The sequence below is a fragment of the Triticum dicoccoides genome, chromosome 3B, assembly GCF_002162155.2.
Source record: "Triticum dicoccoides isolate Atlit2015 ecotype Zavitan chromosome 3B, WEW_v2.0, whole genome shotgun sequence".
Classification (NCBI taxonomy): Eukaryota; Viridiplantae; Streptophyta; class Magnoliopsida; order Poales; family Poaceae; genus Triticum; species Triticum dicoccoides.
The window spans coordinates 753,442,050-753,448,148 of NC_041385.1; positions in this window are offsets into that span (position 1 = coordinate 753,442,050).

Sequence of the window (6,099 nt, forward strand, 5' to 3'; positions counted from 1 at the left end):
CCACATGGGGTGATGAATGCGGTTTTCTCCTCATCCTCTTCTGCCATGAAGATCTGATGGTATCCTGAATATGCGTCAAGAAATGAAAGCAAATCACATCCGGCTGTGGAGTCAACAATCTGGTCAATGCGCGGCAAGGGAAATGGATCTTTGGGACAAGCTTTATTGACATCAGTGAAGTCTATACAAAGCCTCCATTTCCCGTTAGCTTTGCGCACGACTACAGGATTGGCCAACCACGTGGGATGGAGCACTCCTCTGACAAGGCATGCTGCTTCCAGCTTCCTGATTTCTTCTGCAATGAACTCTTGGCGCTCCACTGCTTGCTTCCTGACTTTCTGCTTGACGGGCCGTGCGTGAGGACAAACGGCTAGGTGGTGCTCAATTACTTTTCTGGGAACACCGGGGATATCAGACGGTTGCCATGCAAACACGTCGACATTCGCCCGCAGGAAAGCAATGAGCACGCTTTCCTATTTGGGGTCGAGAGTGGCACTGATGGTGAAGGTACCACCAGTGCCGTCCTCCTTGGCGGACACCTTCTTGGTCTCAGGTGGAGCTGTCATCGTCTTCTTACACTTTCCGGTGGAACTCGATGGTGCGTCCTCGATGGTAGTGCAGCACTCTGAAGAGGTGCGCTTGCCGGAGTGGGCATCAGAGCTCTTGCCGGACTTGGTCTTCCTCTTCCCCCCGGGAGCTTCAATGGCAAGTGACTTGTGATCGGCTGCGGCTGCTGCATCCCGGTAGATCTTGTCGGCACAGATAAGGGCATCTTTCTTGTCGCCAGAGACAGAGATAACACTTATCGGGCCTGGCATCTTCAGTACGTTGTAGGCATAATGAGAGGCTGCCATGAACTTGCCAGCGCAGGACGGCCGAGGATCCCATTATAGGGCAATGGAATATCAGCCACGTCAAAAGTGACCCTCTCAGTTCTGAAATTCAGCTCGCTGCCAAATGTGACCGGCAGCGTGATCTTTCCCTTTGGCTTGCTCCTTCCCGGGTTGATTCCTTGGAACGCGCCGGTTTCTTCGAGCTCGCTGTCAGTGATCTGGAGTTTCTGGAGGACCGGGGAGGATATCAGGTTCAAGCCGGCCCCGCCGTCAACTAGCATCTTCGTGACCTTGAGGTTGCGGATAGTTGGTGAAACCAACATCGGCAAGCACCCGACCGCAGTTATGTGATCAGGGTGATCCTCAATATCGAAGATGATAGGCATGCTGGACCATTTCAGAGGCTTGCGTGACTCCACGGATGTTTCTGCTGCATTAACTTCCCGCATCCACTGCTTGAGTTGGCGGTGTGAAGCATGCAGGGAAGCACCACCGTCAACGCATAGGACCTCTGTGGCTTTCTGAAATTCCTGCTCATCGGCCTCGTCATCATCCATGTCTTCGTCATCGTCGTCATCTTCATCCTTGTCGCGGCCGCGGGGAGGTCTATCTCCTTGCCGCTGCTTGGCCTTGCCGCGGCGTCCTCCCCGGCCGGGGCGTTTCTTGCCGGCTCCTCCACCACCTTCCTGGGCCTTCTCCTTGTCGCGTCGCTCGTACTCAGCTTTTTGCAGCTCAACAAGCTGCTCAACCTTCTTGCAACTCTGGAGATCGTGGCCCTTGGTGCGGTGGATCTTGCAATACTGCTTGCCGGAGCTGTCCTGCTTGTCGGCGGCCGCCACAGGCTGGGCCTTCTTGCCGGAGCCACCATCCTTAGCTTCCTTGGCGCCACCTCCGTTGCCGGTCTGCTCGACAGCTAGCACTTCTTTGCCCTTTTTCCTTTTGTTGTTCCGCCGTCGGCCTTTCCTTGCCGGGGCGGCATCCTCACTGTCTGACCCTGTTGCTCCCGTGTTCTCTCCGGGGAACCTCCTTCCCTCTTCAGCGCGTGCACACTTGTCGGCCAGGGCATACAGCTCGCTGACGTCCCTGATCTTGCACATCGCCATATCCTCCCTCATCATGCGGGTTCGCACGTTCTGATGAAACGCGCTGATGACCGCGGCAGGGTGGACGTCTGGGATGTTGTGCTGTACACGGCTGAATCTCTGAATATACTTGCGCAGGGACTCCCCTTCCTTCTGGGCGAGCAGATGAAGATCGCTTTCTTGGCCATGTGGCTTGTGGCCGCCTGTAAAGGCGCCGACAAACTGATGGCACAGATCTGCCCAAGAGGAGATGGAGTTGTCTGGCAAGTGCATGAGCCAGGATCTGACGTTGGGCTTGAGCACCAGCGGGAAGTAGTTGGCAAGGATCTTGTCGTCCCGTCCCCCGGCAGCCTGCACCGCGATGGTGTAGATGCTGAGGAACTCCGACGGATGCGACTTGCCGTCGTACTTCTCTGGTACGTCTGGTTTGAAATTCTTCTTGCTGGGCCACTGGACTTGCCGCAGCTCATGGGTGAACGCAGGGCAACCTACCGCATACGGCAAGTCGCCTGGTTCCCCCGGCGCGTGCATGTCGACAGTGGGCCCAGCGCGCTGGTCAGATTGACGCCGCGCTTCTCTTTGGCGCTTGATGCGAGTACGAGCGTCCTCCTGTTGCCGTTCGTGGAGAACTTGGCGCTGGTCGCGACGAGCTCGTGGATCCGACGACGCGGTGGAGCCGCTGTCGGGGTGGATCCGGCGAGTCGGCGATCTTGGTCTTCGTGGTGGAGATTGCATGGAAGTCGCACCCCCATCGTTCTTGTCGCCATCGGCCCGCGTCCGGCAGTCTTGCCGCGACAGCGAAGCGCTTGGTTGCCGCGTAGTGTCACCGTTGGCGAAGCCGATGAGGCTCTGGATAGTGGCCCTCCATTCGTCGGTCTTGTCCGCCGTTGGAGGGTAGTCTAGAAGCAGTTGGGCCCGCACCAAGGCTTCTGCTGGCGTGGTTGGCGGCAGCGGTGAACGGTGCGAGGAGCGGGATATGCTCGGACTTCTAACTAAGTTAGAAGGAGCAATGTCCCGTCCAGGCGACCGCACCTCGCTGGGGCCAGCATGCTGGCGTGCATGCTGGTCTTGAACTCCACGCGAACCACCAGCTTGATCTTGGGCCAGCGGGTGTATGGCGCTGCGAACTCCATGACGCTGCTGGTCCCGCGCCTCCTGAGACGGGCGCGGTGCGCGTACGGATGCCGAGGTCTGCGTCGCCTTGTCCTTGGACTTGGCCGCGCTGTGAGCTCCCTCGTCGGCGCCCGTTCTTCCGCCGGCGTCCAATCCACCGTCCGCTTGCTCCGGAGGCGGAGGAAGCGATGCAGACGGGGCTGTTGCCCCCGAAGCCTTCTTCTTCGGTGGCATGTCGATGAAGACGATGAAGATTCAGCTCATGCGCACGCCGGATCGGGTTCACACGGTCTCGACGCCCCCTACCTGGCGCGCCAAATATGTCGGGGAAACTGATCCGTGAACACCTATGGGGACCAGCGGACCGAGCCCCTTTCGGTTCGGCAGAGGGCGGAGGCCGCATGAAGAGCGGATCGAGGCAGTACACACGAGCAGTTTACCCAGCTTCGGAGCTCTCCGGAGAGATAACACTCCTACTGCTGCTTGTTTTGTATTCAGTGTTCTTGCTCGGGAGCGACGAACGCTACCAGACCGAGCGTGGGAGTATGCTAGCTTCGAATGAGTCGAACCCTTTCTACGTTGCGCATGGGCCTCCTTTTATATGCTCAAGGGGTCACCGACAGGTGGCAACGTAGGCTAGAGGGGTAAAAATGGAAAAAGAATGTGGTAGGTACAGCTACCTCTACTGTAGCCACAGCGTATCCTACCTAACCCTGACGGCAGGGGACAAGGGCATTAAATGCCCGTCTGAGTCGCCTAAACAGTGCAAAAAGCGACCGTTAGGAGCGCCACCGTTCGCCATGATGGCTTCTTCGTGTCAGCGCCGCTTGCCACCGCGCGCCGCTGGCTGCACAGCTTCCCGCCACGGGTGCCTGGAAGGGTCCCAGGATGACACGTTGGTGGGTGTGCTGGAGCCTGAGCCCGGAGCGACCGCTTCCCGCAGCAAGCATCTTGCCGCGGGCGCTACCTTGTCGGGCCCGGGAGCTTGTCGCTCGCCGAGCCTTGCCGGGACGTGTGGTGCGTCATGGCAAGTGTTCTTGAGATGCCTTGGTTGGCCTTCCCGGCAAGCTCCTCTTGCCGGGGCCTTGTCTCTTCATCTTGGATACTTTGTTCTTGAATGGCTTCCCAGCAAGCTCCTCTTGCCGGGGTCTCGTCTTCTAAAGAGTCACGGAGGATCTTGGCGGTGACCTGGCGAGCCCTGCCGCGGGGTGCTGCAACTGCCCGTGCACAAGTTCGGGATACTAGGGTACCCCTATTCTAGTACACCGACATAGCCATTCCGAGATATATTGCCATGCAACTTTCCACCGTTCCGTTCATATGACACACATTACTTTTGTCATATTGCTTTTTGCATGAACATGTAGTTGACATTGTATTTGTGGCAAGTCCACCTTCATAATTTTCATACATGTCGCTCTTGATTCATTGCATATCCCGGTACACCGCCGGAGGCATTCATATAGAGTCATATTTTGTTCTAAGTATCGAGTTGTAATTGTTGAGTTGTAAGAAAAATAAAAGTGTGATGATCATCATTATTAGAGCATTGTCCTAGTGAGGAAAGGATGATGGAGGCTATGATTCCCCCACAAGTCGGGATGAGACTTTGGACTTTACAAAAAGAAAAAAAAGAGAAAAAAAAGAGGCCATAAAAAAGAGAAAAGGCCCAAAGAAAAAAAAAGAGAAAAAGAAAAAAAAATGAGAGAAAAAGATAGAAGGGACAATGCTACTATATCTTTTTCCACACTTGTGCTTCAAAGTAGCACCGTGATCTTCATGATAGAGAGTCTCATATTTTGTCACTTTCATAACTAGTGGGAATTTTTCATTATAGAACTTGGCTTGTATATTCCATTGATGGGCTTCCTCAAAAGTGCCCTAGGTATTCGTGAGCAAGCAAGTTGGATGCGCACCCACTTAGTTTCTTTTGTTGAGCTTTCATATATTTATAGCTCTAATACATCCGTTGCATGGCAATCCCTACTCATTCACATTGATATCTATTAATGGGCATCTCCATAGCCCGTTGATACGCCTAGTTGATGTGAGACTATCTTCTCCTTTTTTGCCTTCTCCACAACCACCATTCTATTCCACATATAGTGCTATGTCCATGGCTCACGCTCATGTATTGCGTGAAAGTTGAAAGAAGTTTGAGATTATTAAAGTATGAAACAATTGCTTGGCTTGTCATCGGGGTTGTGCATGATTAAATACTTTGTGTGATGAAGATAGAGCAACAGCCAGACTATATGATTTTGTAGGGATAACTTTCTTTAGCCATGTTATTTTGAGAAGACATGATCGCTTTGATTAGTATGCTTGAAGTATTATTATTTTTATGTCAATATGAACTTTTGTCTTGAATCTTTCGGATCTGAATATTCATGCCACAATTAAGAAGATTTACATTGGAATTATGCCAAAGTATCACTCCGCATCAAAAATTCTCTTTTTATCATTTACCTACTCGAGGACGAGAAGGAATTAAGCTTGGGGATGCCTGATACGTCTCCAGCGTATCTATAATTTTTGATTGCTCCATGCTACTTTATCTACTGCTTTGGAGTATATTGGGCTTTATTTTCCACTTTTATATTATTTTTGGGACTAACCTATTAACCGGAGGCCCAACCCAGAATTGCTATTTTTGCCTATTTCAGTGTTTCGAAGAAACAGAATATCAAACAGAGTCCAAACGGAATGAAACCTTCGGGAACGTGATTTTCTCACCGAACGTGATCTAGGAGACTTGGACCCTGCTCCAAGGAACAAAATAGGCGGTCACGAGGGTGGGGGCGCGCCCCCTACCTCGTGGGCCCCCTATTGCTCCACCGACGTACTCTTTCCTCCTATATATACCTACGTACCCTAAAACATCCAAGGAGAAGATAGATCGGGAGTTCCGTCGCCGGAAGCCTCTGTAGCCACCAAAAACCTCTCGGGAGCCCTTCCCGGCACCCTGCTGGAGGGGGGATGCTTCACCGGTGGCCATCTTCATCATCCCGGTGCTCTCCATGATGAGTATGGAGTAGTTCACCCTCGGGGATGAGGGTATGTACCAGTAG